The sequence below is a fragment of the Giraffa tippelskirchi genome, chromosome 6 (genome assembly GCF_054371585.1).
Source record: "Giraffa tippelskirchi isolate mGirTip1 chromosome 6, T2T-mGirTip1v1.2.pri, whole genome shotgun sequence".
NCBI lineage: Eukaryota > Metazoa > Chordata > Mammalia > Artiodactyla > Giraffidae > Giraffa > Giraffa tippelskirchi.
The window spans coordinates 161574221-161596860 of NC_137280.1; the positions used below are offsets into that span (position 1 = coordinate 161574221).

At 36.3% G+C, this 22640-nt stretch overlaps 1 protein-coding gene across 1 annotated transcript in view; it reads left to right on the top strand.

Annotated features, from left to right (window-relative positions):
• Positions 1 to 22640, top strand: part of LOC145510937 (uncharacterized) — a 571176-nt gene that overhangs the window by 376972 nt on the left and 171564 nt on the right. Inside the window, exons 10-11 of the mRNA XM_081503112.1 lie at positions 176 to 392; positions 7530 to 7641. The gene's annotated coding sequence lies outside the window, so the exon portion shown is untranslated. The remainder of the gene's footprint in view (positions 1 to 175; positions 393 to 7529; positions 7642 to 22640) is intronic.

The following is a 22640-nucleotide window of genomic DNA, read 5'->3' on the forward strand; positions in this document are numbered from 1 at the left end:
GTATATATTTTACAGCTATTAGTTCTATTAGAAACAGATATCAGGTTTTGAATAGGCAGAAGGAGACAGATATATGAATATAAAAAATATCTCCCCAGGTGATTCTAGCAAATTCTACTACTCCTGTTAAAACTCTCTGGATTAAGACACCTTTCCATTGTTTTAAATGTCACAGGGTGATTACTAATTCATTGAGTCCTGAGGCAGAAACCTGGAGGGGGAAAAATCAAGGGACCATTTGGTTGAATCTTGGATTTTGTGGGCACAGGAGCCTAGACATTATGAAAACGTGTTTTGAAAACACAGTTGAGGGAGCTGGAGACTCATGGGAGATTTAATCTACATGAACAAAACCAGTCTCAGTTACAACTTTATGTTAAAGACACATAAATGTAAGTATAGAATATGTTTTAAAGTTCAGAAACATGTTTATAGCATATGTTTTGTGAAAATATATTGAATGTAATGAGAGATAATTTCTTTAACAATGTTGTCTAAATGAAAGCATCAGGTTTCCTATTGGTATGAATCTCTGTAATTAAGAGTCTCATGTTTAGGGGAAATGATCAAGCCTTTCAATAAACAAAAGTAACAAAAGCCAACAAAAATTAATGAAAGTAAACAAAAAACAAATAACCAGTTCTCCCCCAAAAAAGGGAGGAAAAAAAACATATTTGCCATATTCTACATAGTGAAAACCATCAACTTCCAAACTTGTAATATAATACAAATTTACTTATTAAGTCTCAGATTTAATTGTTCCAGACCCTGCAAGGAATCTCATTCAGAGAAACAGAGTAACCAGCAGTATTAAAAACTTTTAACTTTGGTCTTAAAAAGAACTTTAAAGTAGACCCAATTCTGACTGGCTAGGTTTCTGTGTGCGTGCGTGCTAAGTTGCTTCAGTCAAGAGTCTGTCTCTGTGTGACCCTGTGGATTGCAGCCTGCCAGGCTCCTCTGCCTATGGGATTCTCCAGGCAAGAATACTGGCGTGGGTTACTGTGCCCTTCTCCAGGGATCTTCCTGACCCAGAGATCTAACCTGCATCTCTTAGGTCTGAACTGCACTGGCAGGCGGTCCTTGAATGCTGGCACCACGCGCAGTTTCCAAGTCCCACTCAAGTCATCTCCAAACCCAGACTTGGAAGACTCTTTTCTTCCTTCTCCAGTCTTCTCCTTTTTCCTCTCTCCTGCTTTTGTTCCGTCACCTTCCCCTGAGCATAGACTTCATCTCCTTTCTTCCGGAGGCCTCTGTGTTTCATTTATTCTTTCCCTGTTCTCCGTTTCAACATTTTAAAACTTCAGGAGCTCATTTGACTGAGGCAGTCCCTCGTCAGAAGGTGGAGGGAGATGAGGGAAGCTTGACTGAATAGACAGACTGGTATGGGACTGGGAAGAGGAGGCTGGGGTCAGTTAAGGGTAAAGATAATGATTTTTATCCTGTTGTCCCCAAAATGCATGTAATGATGTTGTGCAAGGTGAAAATACATTGATTTTCTTTGATTTCTTAAATATCTTACGTTTACCATTTTGGAGGCAATGTTGCTATTTTGTTTTCTTTTTTTGTAAATCCCAAATTTCATTTTATTTTCTATTTCACACAAAAAAATACTCCCCAAAATCTGAACAATAAAATGAAGATGGGGGAAACCAATTTTCTATTGGATTTTTATAATCCTAAATTATGTGTCATTTAAGAAATGGCATAATTCGTGCAACTTAGATAATTGTATATCACGTTCCTGCCCTCAGAAACCCAGACCCTAGAGTACTACTTTCTCTGTTTAAATACCTAAGTTTTGTGTTACTAATTCTATTCAAGTTTATAGAAGTAGCCTGCGAAAATCTAAGTAATGTCTGCTGCTAAGTCACTTCAATCGTGTCCGTGACCCCATAGATGGCAGCCCACCAGGATCCTATGTCTACATCATTTAAATTCCCTCTCTGTGAACATCCTACCTGCTCAGTGCTTAGTCATGTCTGACTCTTTGTGATCCATGGACTTTAGCCCCCCATGCTCCTCTGTCCATGGAATCTGCCTGGCAAGAATGCTGGAGTGGGCTGCCATTTCCTACTCCAGAACACCCTGTAGACTTTTCTAAAATATTCACATCTATCTCTCCATCCATCTATCTGTCTACATACCAATATGAAATGTCTATCTGTATCTGTTTCTGTATACAAATATATTGCTCTTTATGCACCGAGTCTCAGTTTTCAGAGTTTGAGAACTTTTATCTTTGGATCTATGTTTGGTTGAACTGGTGCTGGGACAGTATATTGAGAGTTAGTTGTGTTATTCAGTTGGGGGTATATTTGCCCCTTACATCCAGGGGATGATGTTTGATTGTTACTATTAGATGAAGGTTACTGTCATCTGATTTTGGTATTGACCATCTGGTGATGTCCATGTGTAGAGTCATCTCTTGGATTGTTGGAAAAGGATGTTTGCTATAACCAGTGTGTTCTCTTGAGAAAACTCTGTTAGCTTTTACCCTGCTTAATTTTGTACTCCAAGGCCAAACTTGCCTGTTATTATAGATGTCTCTTGACTTCCTACTTTTGCATTCCAATCCCCTACAATGAAAAGAACATTTTTTGGGGGGGTTTAGTTCTGAAAGGTCTTGTAGATCTCAATACCAAAGTCAGACTGATTATGTTCTTTTTGTAGCTAGAGGTGGAAAAGCTTTGCACAGTTAGCAAAAATAAGACTTGGAACTGACTGTGGCTCAGATCATGAGCTCCTTATTGCAAAATTCAGACTAAGATTGAAGAAAGTAGGGGAACCCCTAGATAATTCAGGTATGACCTAAATCAAATCCCTTATGATTATACAGTGGAGGTGGCAAATAGATTCAAGGAATTAGACCTGGCAGACAGAGTGCCTGAAGAACTATGGACTGAGGTTCATAACCTTGTATGGGAGATAGTGACCAAAACCATCCTGAAGACAAAGAAATGCAAGAAGGAAAAGTGGTTGTCTGAGGGAGCTTTACAATATCTGAGAAAAGAGAAGTGAAAGGCAAGGGAAAAATATACCCAACTGAATGCAGAGTTCCAGAGAATAGCAAGGAGAGATAAGAAGATCTGCTTAAATTAACAGTGCAAAGAAATAGAGGAAAGCGGTAGAATGAGAAAGACATGACCCAGATAACGACGATGGTGTGCTCACTCATCTAGAGCCAGACGTCTTGGAGTGTGAAGTCAAGTGGGCCTTAGGAAGTATTACTATGAACAAAGCTAGTGGAGGTGATGGAATTCCAACTGAGCTATTTTAAATCCTAATTGACGATGCTGTTAAAGTGCTGCATGCAATATGTTAGCAAATTTGGAAAACTCAGCAGGGGCCACAGGAAAAGTCAAAAGTAGGGCAATGCTAAAGAATGGCCAAACTACCAGAAATTGCATTCATTTCACATACTAGTAAGATTATGCTCAAAATCCTTCCAGCTAGGCTTCAGCAGTATGTGAACCAAAAACTTGCAGATGTACAAGCTAGATTTAGAAAAGGCAGAGGAACCAAATTGTCAGCGTTCCTTGTATCATAGAGAAAGAAAGGGAGTTACAGAAACATATCTACGTTTGCTTTATTGACTTCTTTAAAGCCTTTGACTGTGTGGATAATAACAAACTGGAAAATTCTTGAAGAAAGTGGGACTACCAGACCACCTTGTGTGTTTTCTGAGAACCTATATGCAGATCAAGAAGCAGCAGTGAGAAGTGGACATGGAACAATGAATTGGTTCAAAATTCATAAAGGAGCACAACAAGGCTCTATATTGTCACCTTGCTTATTTATTTTCTATGCAGAGTGGAAAATAATGGCATTTCATATGCCATGTGAAATGCCCGGCTGGATGAAGCACAAGCTGGAATCAAGGCTGCTGAGTGAAATATCAACAATCTCAGATATGAAGATGCCACTCTAGTGGCAGAAAGTGAAGAGGAACTAAAGAAACTCTTGGTGAGAGTGAAAAGCTGGCTTGAAGCTCAGCATCCAATCACTTCGTGGCAAATAGAAAGGGAGAAATTGGAAACAGTGACAGGTTTTATTTTCTTGGGCTCCAAAATCACTGCAGATGGTAACCGCAGCCATGAAATTAAAAGACGCTTGCTCCTTGGAAGGAAAACTATGATAAACGTAGACAGCTATTAAAAAGCAGAGACATCACTTTGCCAACAAAAGTTCATATAATCAAAGCTATGGTTTTTCCGGTAGTCATATACGGATGTGAGAGTTGGGCCCTAAAGAAGACTGAGTGCCGAAGAATTTATGCTTTCAAATTGTGGTTCTAAAGAAGACTTTTGAGAGTCCCTTGAGCTGCAAGGAGATCAAACCAATCAATCCTAAAGGCAGTCAACTCTGAATATTCATTGGAAGGACTGATGCTGAAGTTGAAGTTCCAATACTTTGGCCACAAGAGCTGACTCATTGGAAAAGACCCCGATGCTTGGAAAGATTGAAGGCAAAAAGAGAAGGGAGTGTTAGAGAATAAGATGGTTAGTTAGCATCGCCGACTTAATAAACGTAAATTTGAGCAAATTCTGGGAGATAGTGGAGAACAGAGGAGCCTAGTATGCTGTAGTCCATGGGATGGTAAAGAGTCGAACATGACTCAGTGACTGAACAACAAGTGTCAACTAGTGGGTGAAGTCCAAGAATGCTACGAAATACACTACAGTGCACAGGACAGCCCCCACAACTATCCAGTCCAAAGAGTTGATAGTGCCAAGGTTGAAGAACCCTAGATCAAAGATTTGTGAGGTGGTTTGACCACTTTTTTTCTCTATGCCTTTTACAGCAGCCACTATATGAAATTTCAAGCTGGGATTTTACTGCTCCACCTCCCCTGTGGAGTATTTTCATCAAATATAGTTTCTTAAAATATAACTTTTAGGCGTTACCTTGTAATGTAATCTAAGATAGTTTTAGTTATCAATATTTTAATTAACTATTATGGTTAAGAAATAATGCAGTATTTAGAAATGGATAAAAATATTTCTATGTGAATATTATTTTATATTTCTCCATTTTAAAAGATTTGTATTATTTAAATATACTCTAGTGATGAGAAAAAGTCTTAGTTTTGGATGGTTACTAAATATACATACGTTGATAAAAGATTCTAAAGTAATTATTTCCATTAATTATTAATTTATAAACTAGATTTTGAATTTTTACATTTAAGTAAAAGTATGAGATCCTAGATGGTTAACTTTTATATAATTTATTATGATTTTTAATTGCTTTTCCAAGAAAAAGAATTTTGAGTTTTTTTCAGTATTTCATTTGAATCGAAATACTGATAATGTACTACCTCCACAAAAAGCTTATTTATATATATTTCATATATATGGGTAATAAGCTGGCTGAAAGAGTTGACTTAAAGCTCAATATTCAAGAAACTGAGATTTAGGCATCAAGTCCCATCACTTCATGGCAAATAGATGGGGGAAAAAATGGAAACAATGGCAGATTTTATTTTCTTGGGCTCAAAAAGCACTGCGGACGGTGACTACAGCCATGAAATTAAAAGACGCTTGTTCCTTGAAGAAAAGCCATGACAAACCTAGAGAGTGTATTAAAAAGCAGAGACATCACTTTCTAACAAAGTTCCGTCTAGTCAAATCTATGGTTTTTCCAGTAGCCATGTATGGATGTGAGAGTTGGATCATAAAAGAAGGCTGAGGGCTGAAGAATTGATGCTTTTGAACTGAGGTTCTAGAAAAGACTCTTAAGAGTCCCTTGGACTGCAAGGAGATCCAGCCTAAAGGAAATCAGTCCTGAATATTCATTGGAAGGACTGATGCTGAAGCTAAAGCTCCAATACTTGGCCACCTGATGTGAAGAGCCAACTCATTGGAAAAGACTCTGATACTGGGAAAGACTGAAAGCAGGAGGAGGGGGCGACAGAGGATGAGATGGCTGGATGGGATCATGGACACAACAGACGTGAGTTTGAGCAAACTCGAGGCGATAGTGAAGGACAGGGAGCCTCCCTCCCCCACCCCCACCTCATCCTATCCCTCTAGGTCTTCAGAGAGAACCGAGTTGAGCTCCCTGTGCTGTTTAGAAAGAGGTATAGAAGTATACTTTTCTTCTAAAATAAAATTAGAAAAGGAAAAACATTGAAGAGCATTCCTCTATGTGCTGTTTCATCTACACCTGTATTTTATCAGAAAATAAAATATCTACTTAATGCTAGGACAATATATTTACATGGGTTATCTTGTAAAACAGCATTGTTTTAATATAAAGCTTAATGGGCTGGCTGTAAAGGAAAGTTTTTTTTAATGTTTTTACTTTTTAAATTTTTGCAGTGTTGTGTTGGTTTCTGCCATACAACACGAATCAGCCATACTTGTACATATATACCCTCCTTTGGGAGCCTCCCTGCCCTCCCATGATCTTACCCCTCTTGGTCATCACAGAGTGCCAGACTAGGCTCCCTGGGTTACACAGCAACTTCTGACCAGCTATTGGAGAGTCTGCTAGATTGCCGGGCACTTTGCTTTCAATGCCATTCCTTTATTTCCCAGGAATCAGGTTCCAGACTGGAAATACTATTTTAGGTTAATAAGAGGTCAATCAGCCAGGCAAATCTTTCCCCTCCATTTTACCATTAAGCTCATTTCATCCAAAGAGGGTAACCAAAGAACTAGAGGAATTCAACTATTTATACTTAGTTGCTTGGAAGACCGTGGAGAAATTCCCCCCCCACCCCGAGGGTTGGATCTCATCATGAACTAGGTCATGAGCAAAAGATCTGTGTTAAATCAGACAGATTTAGTTTTCAGCATATTTGCTGAGAGGTCTGTGCCAAATACTAGGTACATGCAGTACATGGATAATTTGTTTGGTTTCTTTTCTGTAATTTAGAACTGAGGAAAGGTGTGGCAAGCTGCCATCATTTAAATCATAACCAGCAGATTTCATAACCCCTCATAATCGTAGTCCTAACTAACCAAAATCTTTGGTAATAAGTATCATACATACAGGAAGGTATAAATGTTATGAGAAACGAGAAGTCATAGTTAGTGGAACAAGATTGGTGCAAAACACAGTTAGTTCCTACAAAATATCCATTGAATATTTTCTCCTTTGACTAGAGTTTCTATTTCAAACCTTAGGAAAGTACACGTGGTTGTTTTAAGTCAGTCATAATAGTTTAGACTTGTGATACCCAAAACAGTAACCACCAGCTTTTGAGAACTTGAAATGTGAGGAGGCCAAATTAAGATATGCTGTAATTATAAAATAGTTACATCAAATATGGAAGATTTAGTATAAAATATAAAACATTTTGTTAATCTTTTTAATGGTAATGTATTAAAATGATATTTTGGTTATATTGGGCTAAAATATATCATTAAATTAATGTTATCTCTTTCTTTTTATATTTTTAATGCAGGTATTACAAAATTAAGGATTATGCATGTGCCTTGAATTATATTTTTATTGGCTTGCAGCATGTAATAGTGAATTTTTAGAGTTTGCATTTACCTTAAATATTCTTGTTTTGACTTTAGTTTTGAATGAAGAAATGTAAAAAAAAATGCCCATCTGGAAGAAAGAAAATGGTACCAAATGGAACTCGAATCTATACAAAGGAGAAGAGTTTTAGGAAAAGCCACTATATAGGTAAATATAAACTAAATGATTTCTTATTTTTTTCTCTTTTAAATTGAGATATAGTTGCCTTACAATATTGTGTTAGTTTCCTGGGTACAGCATGGTGATCTGGTATTTTTGCCAATTACATTCCATTATAGATTTTTACAAGCTAATGGGTATAGTTCCCTACGTTATCTAGTATAACTTAGTTACTTATCAGTTTTATGTATAATAGCTTATATCTGTTAATCCTGTACCCATAATTTGTCCCTGCATACTTCCCTCTCCCCTTTGGTAATGACAAGTTTTCTTTCAATACCTATGAGTCTGTTTCTATTTTGCATATATATTCATTTATATTATATTTTAGATTCCATATATATGTGATATCTTATATATAATGTTTATAATATTTGTCTTTCTCTGACCTGTTTCACTAAGTATAGTGTTCTCTAGGTCCATCCACATTGCTACAAATGGCAGAATTTCATTCTTTTTCATGGCTGAGTAATATTCCATTATATCTCCTGCATTGACAGGTAGATTCTTTACCACTAGCACCATCTGGAAATATTAGTCCTTTATCAGTTATATCATTTGCAAATATTTTCTTCATTTAGTAGGTTCTCTTTTCATTTTGGTTGTGGTTTCCTTTGCTGTACAAAAGTTTTAAGTTTGATTGCATCTCATTTATTGATTTTTCCTTTTTTTTCAAGAGAAATAAGTCCCTTGGGGAACTGACCCAAGAAAATATTATTATAATTTATGTCAAAAAGTGTTCAGCTTATGTTGTCTTTTAGATGGTTTCAGCTTTCATGTCTTACATTTAGGCCTTTAAATCATTTTGAGTTTATTTTTGTACGTGATATGAGGGAATGTTCTAATTTCATTGTTTTACATGTGGCTGTCCAGTTTTCCCAGCACCACTTGTTGAAGACACTGTCTTTTCTCCATTGTGTATTTTTGACTCCTTTGTTATAGATTGACTGTAGGTACTTGGATTTATTTCTGTGTTCTCTTATCTGTTCCATTGATCTATGTGTCTGCTTTTGTGCAAATATCACACTGTTTTGAATACTGTAGCTTTTTAGTAGGGTCTGAAGTCAGGGAGAGATATAATTCCAGCTTTGTTCTTTTTTCTCAGAATTGCTTTCACATTCCAGGGTCTTTTGTGGTTCCATGTAAATTTTAGGATTATTCTAGTTCTGTGAAATACTCTGTCCTGAGTATTTTGATAGAGATTTGGATTAAATCTGTAGATTGATTTGAGTATACACATATTTTAATTATACTAACTTCTAATTAAAGAGAATGGAATATCTTTCTATTTATTTGAATCATCTTTAATTTTCTCCATCAGTGTTTTGAAGTTTTTAGAATACCTTTCACCTTGTTGGTTAAATTCATATCTAGGTATTTTTATTCTTTTTGATGTGATTTTCAATGGGATTTTTTTCCTACTTCCCTTTTTCATTGTTCATTAGTATATAAAAATGCCACAGATTTCTGTATACTAATCTTGTATCTTGAAATCTTGCTGAGTTCATTTATTATTTCTAATAGTTTTTGGATGGAGACTTGAGTGTTCTTTATATAGAGTGTATCATGTCATATGTAAATAGTAGCAATTTTACCTCTTGGTTTTCTATTTGGATGTATTTTACTTCTTTTACTCATATGATCACTGAGACTAGGCCTTCTAATATTATGTTAAGTAGAAGCTGTGAGAGTAGGCCTCCTTTTCTTATTCCTGAATTTAGCAGAAAGGATTATAGCTATTCACTGTTGAATATCATGTTGACTGTGGATTTGTAGTAAATTGCCTTTATTGTGTTGAGATATGTTTCTCTATAAAAACCTTAAAAGAGTATACCTCAATCATCACCTCCTTAGCCTTTGTGTTATTGTCATTTATTTATTTCTATCTAGCAATACATTATAAATCAGATACTACCTTGTTATTGTTTTTGTTTTAAACTGTTAATTATCTTCTAAAGTGATTTTTCAGAATAAGAAGTCACTCTTTAAGCATGCATGGAATATTTTCCAGGATAGACCACATGCTGCTGCTGCTGCTGCTTAGTCGCGTCAGTCGTGTCCGACTCTGTGCGACCCCATAGACGGCAGCCCTCCAGGCTCCCCCGTCCCTGGGATTCTCCAGGCAAGAATACTGGAGTGGGTTGCCATTTCCTCCTCCAGTGCATGACAGTGAAAAGTGAAAGTGAAGTCGCTCAGTCGTGTCTGACTCTCCGCGACCCCATGGGCTGCAGCCTACCAGGCTCCTCCGTCCATGGGGTTTCCCAGGCAAGAGTACTGGAGTGGGGTGCCATTGCCTTCTCCGGATAGACCACATACTAGGTCACAAAACAAGTCACAACAAATTTAGGAAGGTAGCAATAATATCAGGCTTCCTTGTTGGCTCAGCTGGGAAAGAATCTGCCTGCCATACGGGAGACCTGGGTTCAATCCCTGGGTTGGGAAGATCCCCTGGAAGAGGGAACAGCTCCCCACTCCAGTACTCTGGCCTGGAGAATTCCATGGACTGTATGTAGTCTATGGGGTTGCAAAGAGTCAGACACAACTGAGTGACTTTCACTTTCATGTTTCTCTATGTCCACTTTGATGATAGTTTTTATCATAAATGGATGTTGAATTTTGTCAAATTCTTTTCCTATTTCTGTTGAGATTATCATGTCCTTTTTGTCTTTCCTTTTATTGTTTCGGTATAGCACATTGATTGATTTGAGGGTGTTAAGCCTTCCTTGTGACTATAGAATCAATCCAACTTCATCATGGTGTGTGATCCTTTTTATGTATTGTTGGATTTGGTTTGCTAATATTTTGTTGAGGATTTTTGCATCTATATTCCTCAATAACATTGGCCTGTGATTTTCTTCCTTTCTTGTAGTGTCTCTGTCTGGTTTTGGTATAAGGATAATGTTAGCTTTAGAGAATGAATTTGGGAGTGTTCAATCTTCTGGAATTTTTTGAAATAATTTGAGAAGGATGCTGTGCTGTGCTCTGCTGAGTCACTCAGTCATGTCTGACTCTCTGTGACCCCATGGACTGTAGCCTGCCAGGCACTCTGTCCTGGGGATTCTCCAGGCAAGAATACTAGAGTGAGTCACCATGCCCTTCTCCAGGGGATCTTCCCAACCCAGGGACCGAACCCAGGTCTCCTGCATTGCAGGAGGATTCTTTACCATCTGAGCCATCAGAGAAGCCTAATATTATTTCTACCTTCCTAAATTTGTTGTGACTTGTTTTGTGACCTAGTATGTGGTCTATCCTGGAAAATATTCCATGCATGCTTAAAGAGTGATTTCTTATTTTGAAAAATCACTTTAGAAGATAATTATCAACTTTAAGCAAAACAGTAACAATGTATTATCTGATTTATAATGTATTGCTAGATAGAAACAAATACATGACAATAACACAAAGGCTAAGGAGGTGATGATTGAGGTATAGTTTTTTAAAATTTTTTATGCTCTATTTGAGGGTAGATTTGATAATTAAAGATGCATTTCAACAATGGTATTGAAAATCCTAAATTAAAAGTATAGCTAATAAGCCAACAAAATTGAATCATAAATATAAATATAGTTAATCTTAAAGGAGGCAGGACATGAGGAGAAAAGAATGTAAGGAAAAGATGATATCATGGAATATAATTAGCTATTTGGTAGATTTAAACTAAAAATTATAAATAATACCTTAAATACAAATGGTATAAGCCTCTCAGTCTAAATTAAAAAAAAAAAAATAGAATGGGTGAAAAATGCAAGATCCAACTGTATGCTGCCTAAAAACATGCAAAAACACAAATAGGTTAAATATAAAAGTATAAAAAAGTGATCTCGTACTAACACTTATTAAAGGCAAACTGGAGTTAATTGAAGACAGATATGTAAATAGATACTTGAATGTGAATGTTCATAGGAGCACTCTTTATACTTTTCACTGAAATTTTAGTAATTTAACATTTACCAACATATTCCTATTCTTAATAGATGTAAAGAAAAACATTTTACCAAATTCAGTATTGATCTATGGTTAAAACTCTTAGCAAACTAGGATAGAAGGAGGCATACTTATCCTAATAAGGGATATCTACGCAAAAACTTACAGATAACATTGTGCTGCGTGCATGCTAAGTCACTTCAGTTGTGTCTGACTCTTTCTGACCCTATAAACTGTAGCCTGACAGACTCTCCTGTCTATGGGATTCTCCAAGCAAGAATATTGGAGTAGGTTGCCATGCCTGCCTCCAGGGAATCTTCCTGACCCAGAGATCGAACCCATGTCTCTTATGTCTCCTGCATTGGCAGATGAGTTCTTTACCTTTAGAGCCACCTGGGACAACATTGTGCTTAACTGCAAAAGACTAAATCTTTCCACTTAAAATTGACACCAAAGCAGTGAGGTTGCTGTCATCATTCCTATTCAACATAGTCTGGTACATTCTAGGAAGTGCAATAGCGTTGTTGTTGTTCAGTTGCCCAGTTGTGTCCAATTCTTTGTGATCCCATGGGCTGCAGCACATAAGGCCTCCCTGTCCCTCATCAGTGCAATAGGGTTAAATTATGTTAAAAGCCTATGGGTTAGAAAGAAGTAATCAAATTGTCTTTATCCATAGACCATGTGTTGTCTACATAGAAAACTTTAAAAAGAGCTATAAAAAGTTATTAAAACTAATAAGTGAATTTAACAAGGTTACAAGTTACTAGATCAGGATAAAAAAGTAAATTCTATTTTCATATGCGTGCTATAAGCAACTTGAAATTTAAATTAAAATCCACTACTTGTATTTGCACCAAGAAATGTGCGCTTATATGTAAACCTAATAAAATATGTATGAGATCTTTATACTGGGAACTACAAAACACAGATGAAGGAAATCAAGGAATACACAAATAAAAGAAAAAAGTTTAGTTTAAGGATTAAAAGACTCAGTATTGTTTAGATGTCACCTCTCCCCAAAATAACATATAGATTCAAAGCAATTTCCAAAAAAATCCAAGTAGGATTTTGAAGACATTGCTAAATAGATTCTAAAATTTGTTCATAAAGACAAAAGAATAGTAAAGCAAAAACAAAACTGAGCTACAGAACTTTCTGTTTCTAATAAGATTTATGGGTTCACACTCCAGGATGTCCATCTGTAGGTGAGTGACCACACCATTGTGGTTATCTGGGTCATCATGACCTTTTTTATATAGTTCTTCTGTGTATTCTTGCCACCTCTTCTTACTCTCTTCTGCTTCTTTTAGGTCCTTGCTGTTTCTGTCCTTTATTGTGCCCATCCTTGCATGAAGTATTCCCTTGATATCTCTAGTTTTTTTGAAGAGATCTCTAGTCTTTCCCATTCTATTGTTTTCCTTTATTTCTTTGCACTGTTCACTTAAGAAGGCTTTCTTATCTCTCCTTGCTAAACTGTACTTAGTTGGGTATATCTTTCCTTTTCTTCTTTGCCTTTAGCTTGCATATATTAAAATGGCTACACAAAAATTCACCAATTTTTATGTTTTTTAAATACATGCTTACATGACAGCTGTCGTAATAAAATGTAACAAAATTATTTCTAATGATGTTAAAGATAACGAGGTGCTCCTAGAGCCAGCTTAAAGGGAAAAAAAGGAATAAATTGTTTGGCCAACCTCATATAATAATCTTGTCAGGCAGTAGTAATGAAATAATAGACATGTCGATCAATGGAACAGAATATGGAATCCAGAGGTAAGTCTACACAACTAAATCAATTGATTTTTGACAAAGATATACTGCCAATTCAATGGAGAAAGGATTGTGGTTTCACCAAATGGTGTTAGAGCAATTAGATCTCTGCATACACAAAACCTGAAACTTGATACATACCAAAAATTAGCTCAGAGTGGCTCATGTACTAAATATATTATATACAACTAGAAAAATTCAAGAAGAAAACAGTAGAATCTTTGTAATCTTGCCTAAGGATTTCTTAGATAAAGCAAATGATTGGTTAAAAATTGCTAAGTTAAACTTCATCAAAATTAAATACATAAGTTTTTGAAAGACACCTGTTGACACAATAAAAAGATGAGCCACATGCTATGTGAAAATACTTATTGAAGTAAATGTTTGCAAATATTTTTATCTGGTATTGATTTATATCCAGAATAAATCAATATAAAGAACTCTCAACATTCAATAAGAAACAATCATCTCAGTTAAAATATATGTTATCAATTTGAATGGACACATTACCAAAGAAAATAAACATATGTAAAATAAGCACATGAAAAATCCTCAATGTCATTAATCTGCAAAATGCAAATTAAATTCACGCCTCATAGAATGGAAAAATAAATAAAAATTAAAAAGTGATGATACCAAGCACAAGGATATGGAGCAAATGTTAATTGCATCCATTGGTGGTAAGATTGCAAATGGTAGAACCACTTTACAAAAGTGTATCTTAGAAAGTTACCATTCCTTTACACAACCTACCAATCGTGGTGAAAATTTATGTTCACACATATATCTATTTGTAAATCTTTGTAAAATTATATTTCTTGTCCATATAAGCATACACACACCTAATCCAACATTATTCTTAACAGTCAAATATAAAAGAATGGATTTCTGCTTTCATCTATTATGGAATAATAAGTATTGGCCTTAACCTTTCACTGTAAACAACTCAAAAACTAGAACAATATGTGAAGCAATTTTTTTTCTGACATTGGAAAATGATGGCAAATGGCTGTTATCCCCGAGAAAAGGAAAACAAAGATGGTGAGCCTTAATATCACCCAGGATTTCTGCCTGATGACAGTTTTCAGACTGTTAGCATGGCCAGAAAACCCAGACAGTGTCTGGTGGCCTTGCTGAGTTAAGAAGCTGGAAACTGTAGTTCAGGGAGGCTGAGACAGTTAGAAATTTCATCAAATAGTTCTAAGAGGGAGTTATAGAGAAAAAGCTGCATCTGTGTCCTTTAGTATTTGATGGCAATCAGGCTGCACATGAATAGAGCAGAAGTCCACAAGGCTGCACAAAAAATGACTGATACTCATTTTTAAATGAGCGATATCATTCTTCAGATGTACTTCTAGATGTACTCCCGCTTCTAGATGTACTGCTTGTCTTGCTCTTGGAGTTTAGGACTGCATGCACACTCTGTACATACTGAAAAGTATTGTCCTCTTTAGCTGTTTCCTGAATCCCAACCAAATCAAATTTTCTTCTCTCCAAGGGCTCCAACTGCCCACACAAAAATGCCACTAAACAAACTCATTGGAATAAAAACATAATTGCTCAGTGGAAATTATAGACAGTAATGAAGATGGTGTAATATTGGTAAAGAGACACATAGAAATCAATGGAACCACACATAGACCTACATGAATTCGGCCATTTGATTATTGTCAAAGGTATAAAGAAATTAAACAGATAAAGATTGGTCTTGTTAGTAAATACTGTTGGTCATGCTTTTGTAAACATGTCAACCTATTTCTTTACTCAACTATTAATACAAAATAAATAATAGATTTAAATGTAAGACATGAATCTTCCAGTTCAGTTCAGTTCAGTAGCTCAGTTGTGTCCGACTCTTTGTGACATCATGGATTGCAGCACACCAGGCCTCCCTGTCCATCACCAACTCCCGGAGTTTACTCAAACTCATGTACATCGAGTTGGTGATGCCATCCAACCATCTCATCCTCTGTTGCCCCCCTTCTCCTCCTGCCTTCAATCTTTCCCAGCATCAGGGACTTTTCCAGTGAGTCAGTTCTTCACATCTGGTGGCCAAAGTATTAGAGCTTCAGCTTCAGCATCAGTCCCAATGAATATTCAGGACTGATCTCCTTTAGGATGGACTGGTTGGATCTCCTTGCAGTCCAAGGGACTCTCAAGAGTCTTCTCCAACACAACTGTTCAAAAGCATCAATTCTTTGGTGCTCAGCTTTCTTTATAGTCCAACTCTCACATCCATACATGACTACTGGAAAAACCATAGCTTTGACTAGACAGACCTTTGTTGGCAAAGTAATGTCTCTGCTTTTTTAATACGCTGTCTAGGTTGGTCATAGCTTTTCTTCCCAGGAGCAAGCATCTTTTACTTTCATGGCTGCAGTCACCATCTGCAGTGATTTTGGAGCCCCCCAAAAATAAAGTCTGTCACTGTTTCTCCATCTTTTTTCCATAAAATAATGGGACTAGATGCCATGATCTTAGTTTAACAAAAAGAAATAGAATTCATTGCCTATCACTTGGAGTTAGGCCAAGAATTTTAGAAATGGCTCCAAAATTGAACTTTATCTAAATTAAAAACTTTTCTTTGCCGAACTGTCAAGGGAATGAAAACATACAGAGTGGGAAAGAATATTTGTAAGTCATGTATCTGACGAATATTTTATATCTGGAAAATATATAGAATTCCTAGAATTCAATAATAAGAAAGCCAACAGCCCAATTAAAAATTAGGCAAAGACTTAAACAAACATGTCACCAAAGAGGGTATAAGCATAGAAAATAAATGCATAAAATACCATGTACATTATTATCAAGAAAATTCAAATTAAAACCATAATGGGATACCACTACACACCTATTAAGTGGCTAAAATTAAAAAAAATATAGTGACTGTATCAAGTGTGGTGATGACACAGAGAAACTACAGCTCTCATACATTGCTAGTAAGAATGCAAAATCATACATCTGCTCTGGAAAACAGATTGGCAGTTTCTAATGACGTTAAACATATACCTACCATATGAGTTAGCAATACCGTGTTTGGATATTTTCCATAGAGGAGGGAAAACTGATATTCACACAAGAAACCTGTATGCAAATATTGAGAATAACTTTATCTGTTAGGGTGGGAGACAGCAACACTGGGTGATACAGGACAAGGCATGGCCAAGACTTGTCCCAGGGAGGAGAGGACATTGCAGGGAGATAGTGAGCCAAAGCTTCTCACCCCTTTGCACAAGTTCTATTGCACCACTGAACTTATCTTTCAAAACACAAATTCAAAGATAAAATTAAGAGTTTTTTAAAAAAAAGAGTTGAATATTACCACTGCAGAACCCCAAACATGTGACTCCCTTATGAGTGTGAGGCCTGTGTGTCTACACTGGTCACACACCAATGAAGAACCAGTCGTTATTCCAAGTCATGTTCCTAAATAGGAATAGACACATAGCCTTCTAAATCCCTTTGTCCTTTTTACTGACGAGGAGATGAGGAAAGCTTGAGCAACCACTTTGATGCCAAAACAGGGACCCCACAGGTTGAAGATGGTAGAGCTTTCCTATTACTAGGGGATATATTGTCTATGGATGTTATATGAAAGATAAATAAACTTTGCATTGTTTCAGTCTCTGTATTTTTGAATATTTTGTGATAGCACCTTCTTCACTAATGCATTTTTTTCTCAGCTTATCTTCATAAGACCCAATCCCATTGAGAATATGCAAGGTGTCCTGGAAGGTTTGATGAGAGAAAATAAGGGAGATGTCTCTCATGCTGAAATATTCCTAAAGGTTTGGGGAGAGAAAAAAATGTTACATAAGCTGTAAAATATTGGCAAATTTTGGTGGCAAGTCTCTGAAGACAGCACACTAGGTGCTGAGAAAAGCATTGAGCAGCAGAAATGGCAAAACTGAAGGGACGACAAGGATGACAGAATTAACAGAGCTGACGTTCCCACATTTTAGTGTTATGGGGAAATCTAAGTTATTGACTGAAAGAAAATAATGAAAATGACTTTTGTTTATACACCTGAACTTGTTGCCTTTGTCTTATACCCACTGCAGTTATAAAATCTTCCCATTTTTTATTCTTAAAAATATTATTCACACAAGTCTTGGAGAAATGCGTAAGACATCTCTGTATGTTTCAGAAAGTTTTGTTATATTTAGTCTTATTACCTGGCTTTTTATCTGTTTTATTTTAAGGCCTTAACTTGGCTCTGCTCACAACATAATTGAATTATATGGTGAATATAGGGCTTCCCCTGTGGCTCTATGGTAAAGAATCTGCCTGCAGTGCAGGAGATGCAGGAAATGGGTATTCGATTCCTGGACTGGAAAGATTCCCTGGAGAAGGATATGGCAATCCACTTAGAGTATTCTTGCCAGGAAAATTCTATGGACAGAGGAGCCTTGTGGGCTACAATCTGTGAGGTCGCAAAGAGCTGGACACAACCGAACACTCACTCACTCAAGCAAAATATACTTTTAATATAAATGATGATAACTGTAACATATCAACATGCTATTTTATATGCCTTTTGCTTCTCTAGTGCATTGACTGTTGTATGAAATTGTATACATATATTCAATCAACAAACATTTAAAAATTATCAAATATGCTCCTGCTAGAACTCTAGTTCTTATCTCTTTAGGAAAAAAAAAAAAAAAGAACAGAAGCTTGCTTTTTTGCCTGAAGACACATTTATGATTATTTGATAAAATTTCACCTTGGATTTTGGGGTGCCCATTTACCAGGAACTACCTGTTTATCTTCAGTGATATATGAGAATTTCTGGGAAAAAATGGATGCCCAGTCTTAAAGTTAGGTAGATTTATCCCTCACCTTTGACATAGTAGGCAGTGATATATTGTTAGATCTTCCAGAAATGTGAGTTGGAATTCTGAGACAGCATTACATTGGTTTGAAACGTAATTATCTTTGTCAGCAGACACAGTATACTCTACTGGGTAACAGCTCATCGGAAAGTTATTGTAAAATGTGTGGTCCCTCAGGGCTCTGTTCTTGTCCTTTTATTTTTATATTTATATGCATTCCACGGCAGTGTCATTAATAGATCTTGATTTGATTATATCTATGCTGGCATTATTCAGATTCACTAACTGGTTCTTGTAGAATCAAGTCCTGTGATTTTCCAACTCACTTTCTGCTTTATTAAGACATGGAATTGAATGATAAGGATAGTTCCTTCAAAAATTCTTTTGTTCATAAAGAAGCATTCATATTGACTTATCTAAGTTATTTTATAGATTTTTTTCATACTTTGCACTTTTCTTCAGCATGGATTCAATTGAAAAATCACATTACAGGATACTAGGCTGCCCTTACTGGCAGTTTATTTGTTTTTTTATTTTGTCGTGGCATAGGAATTTCACAAAAGGATTTTTCATTGTATTATTAACAGAGGATTTACATTGACTTCTTTAGTCTGAAATTCTATAATTTTTGAACCAAATGCAAAGTTACATAAATCCAGTGGGACTATCCAATTCTATCACATTATAATAGAATCACTAATAGAAATGTCCCTACAGCAAATTTTATCATTCTCAAGGTTTGACGTGATTACAAATGTGTGATGGGGAATTTAATGTGTTTTTAGAAATAATCTCACAGTAAAATCCTATGGTGGTTCTATCTGGGCTATAAGGTCAAACTTCAACTCTTAAGAATAATCTTAAAATCCTGAAGTCCCCTTTTCAGCTTTGTTTCTCAATTTTGTGTTTGTTTGTTTGTTTGTATAGGTGTGAGTCTTTTGCATCCATCAAGTGGTTACTATCTCCAAATAAGGGAGGACTGGGGTTCCCTGATTCTGAATTATACATTAACCTTGCTTTTCTTCCCCATAAATTATGTTAAGTGAGTGCTTCTCTTTGAGATTTATTTGAAGCCTCAAAGGCTATACCTACAAGAGAGTCAGGCATTCCTTCATTCTTGAATGAGGTGTTTCCTTATCTCTGCAGCACTTGCTAAGAGTCAGTAAAATCAGTTCTAGATAATGTGATTCAGGCTAAAAAAGGAGATTGAGGAGCTGAAAAATTTTCTTTATTGCTAAAGCAGAGGGAGTAAAAAGAATGAAAATACTAGCAAGACAAGCATGGAGTTAATGACAGAGAACCCTCTAATCCTTGCATCTATTCATATCTCTTTTGGAAACAAGATAGCCAACTTTTAGCAGATAGGAGGGCGTGGCAACCCACTCCAGTATTCTTGCCTGGAGAATCCTGTGGACAGAAGGGCTTGGTGGGCTACACAGTCCATGGGATCACAAAGAGTCAGACATGATGACTGAGTGACTAAGCACAGCACAAACACTTGAGATAAATATTATATTTTCCAGTGTATTTGTAGGTAGATGTGGCTTTTGATTAGGTTTAGGGCATTGTGGTGTGAGAAAATGAGTTGTATCACTTATAGAATCTGTCCTTCAAGGTAGAGGCTGTTCTTCCATCTCTCTCTTCTCCATTCTGCTTTTTGGAATGTGCCTGGGGAGGTGAACCATCTTGGATTATGAGAGCCAAGGTTAAAACCTAACAAAGAGCAAAGCAGCAATGTGGATAATTGGGTCCCTTGATGATAATGGAAGTAATGCCGCCATGAAACTCTAAATTGACTTCCCCAGCGTTGTGTTAGTAAAAAATTAGTTCCTACATTAAATCACTCTTCTGTTGGGTTTTGTTTCTCACAGTTTAGCCATATACTCAGTAAAGTAACATATTAAAGATTTTTCACTTTATCTTATGGGCAAGCATTTAATTGTTTTATGAAGTTATGAAGATGAAAGACAAAGACTAAAGACTGGGAGATGGATTGGGGAAGAGGCAGAGGAAGACGAAAGATGAGAGTTTTTCAGAGGAATGAATTATTTGTGTGGTACAATGAACAATACAGTTTTACAAAAGGAGTAAGCAGTGTAGACTCTACTGTAGAAGCTTTCAAGAAGTAGAACTTGAGCAGGAATATAGAAGAAAAGAAGACACTTTAGAAAAAGACTCTATTGTATGTGGTAGAGAAGCAAGACGAAGAAGAAGGGCTTCCGTGTTTATTTTCTCGGACTCCAAAATCACTGCAGATGGTGACTGCAGCCATGAAATTGAAAGACGCTTGCTCCTTGGAAGAAAAGCTGTGACCAACTTAGACAGCTTATTGAAAAGCAGAGACATTACTTTGCTAACATAAGTCTATCTAGTCAAAGCTATGGTTTTTCCAGTAGTCATGTATAGATGTGAGAGTTGGGCCGTAAAGAAAGCTGAGTGCCAAAGAATTGATGGTTTTGAACTTTGATTTTGGAGAAGACTCTTGAGAGTCCCCTGGACAGCAAGGAGATCTAACTAGTCCATCCTAAAGGAAATCAGTCCTGGGTGTTCATCGGAAGGACTGATGTTGAAGCTGAAACTCCAATACTTTGGCCACCTAATGTGAAGAGCTGACTCATTTGAAAAGACCCCGATGCTGGGAAAGATTGAAGGCAGGAGGAGAAGGGGACAACAGAGGATGAGATGGTTGGATGGCATCACCGACTCGATGGACATGAGTTTGAGTAAGCTTTGGGAGTTGGCGATGGACGGGGAAGCCTGGCATGGGGTTGCAAAGTGTCAGACACGACTTAGTGACTGAACTGAACTGATACATTTTCTGGTTTTATCTAATTTAAATCTCCAAAGATTACTAGTGAATTTTAAAAAATCCTGTAGAGAAAGTTCATATTGAAGGCAGTACTAATAGTACAAGAAGAAGTAAACTATAAGAAAACTGCTGAGTTGGCAGTTCGTTTACACTTAGTTCAGGTTTTTGTCTGCTGTGTTACCAGAAGAAAATAATGATAGTTTTGGTATGTTTGATATGAATCTATCAGTAAATGGTAAATTAAGACATTAAAAATGAGGGTTTTAATCATAAGTCTCACATATTTAAGAGTTTTATTCCCTCATCTTTATGTTCAAAATAGTTCATGTACCATAACCAGCAGTTTCCTAGACTGTAAACAATATCGTTTTTCACTTTTACCATCCAATTAGTCAATCTCTATTTGAAGCTCTTCTGTGCTTTTAGTCTTGAGCCCTGGACTTTCCCTGGGTCCTCTCTGTGTCTTTTGGTTTGAGCATTTTGACAGAATCTTAAAAAAAAAAAATACAGGAGAGTTTTCATCCTTACTCTCCATAATAACATCCGCTCCCATGTTTATGAAGTTTTTTGATTTTGTAATTTCACATCTCCTACTTTGTAGATTGATTTTTTTATAATTACTTTTTTAAGTTGGTCAAGATAAAGTAAGAATTATGTATGTTCAAATACCCTAGTGAAAAGAGGCACATATGTAGGACGGGGTTTTCTTTACAAAGGTAGGTGTTTTCCAGAGATATACATGAATACATGATTTAAGTTCTTGGTACTGTCTTAGTTTGAGCTGCTATAACAAAATACCATAGACTGAATGGTTTATAAACGATAGAAAATTTATTTCTCACAGTACTGGAGGCTGGGAAGTCCAAGATTAAGGCACTGGCAAATTAAGTGTCTGATGATAGCTGCTTTTTGGTTCACAGATGGCTATCTTGTTGCAGAAGGGGCAAGAGAACTCTCTAGGTTCGTTATTATCAGGACACTAAAAGGCTCCACCCTCATAACCTACTAATACCTCCCAAAGGCCCACCTAATACCATCACACTGGATGTTAGGATTTCAACATATTAACTGGGGAGGGAGGTCCGTGTTTAGTTCATAGCAACTACCGTTGGTTTGCTCACTACATTTTGTTATGCAAAGAATTAAACTACATTCTATATCCCTTTATGGCCATGATATCGTTCAAATATCTACCTTTTCCTGCCTCATCAGATGCTGAAATTATAAGCAGAAGAAATGATTAAATTATGACTCTTTTCATGTGTTTACATTTTGTTGATACTTCTTTGTGAAATCTGTTACACAATATTTTAGAGGAATGTGCAATACTAACCTTTATATCAGTAGTCAAATCAAATGAAAAAAATTGGATTCTATGTTTATTTTAAATTAAATAAAATGTCTAGTGGCTTTTACTTTATAATGTGCAAAAGGCAATCTGGTCATGATTTTGAGGTGTATAAACTCGTCTATGATAGGAGACTGGAGTACCATTCCAAGGTGAAAGTCCATGTTCAATTTCATATTTGGGAAATTCATTTGCTTCTTATAAACCAGCTTATCTACAGTTAAAAAAATGCATCACAGGGAACCAAAGGTAGCCTGTGCTTGATTTTTAGTGTATTATTAAAGAATATGTTGCA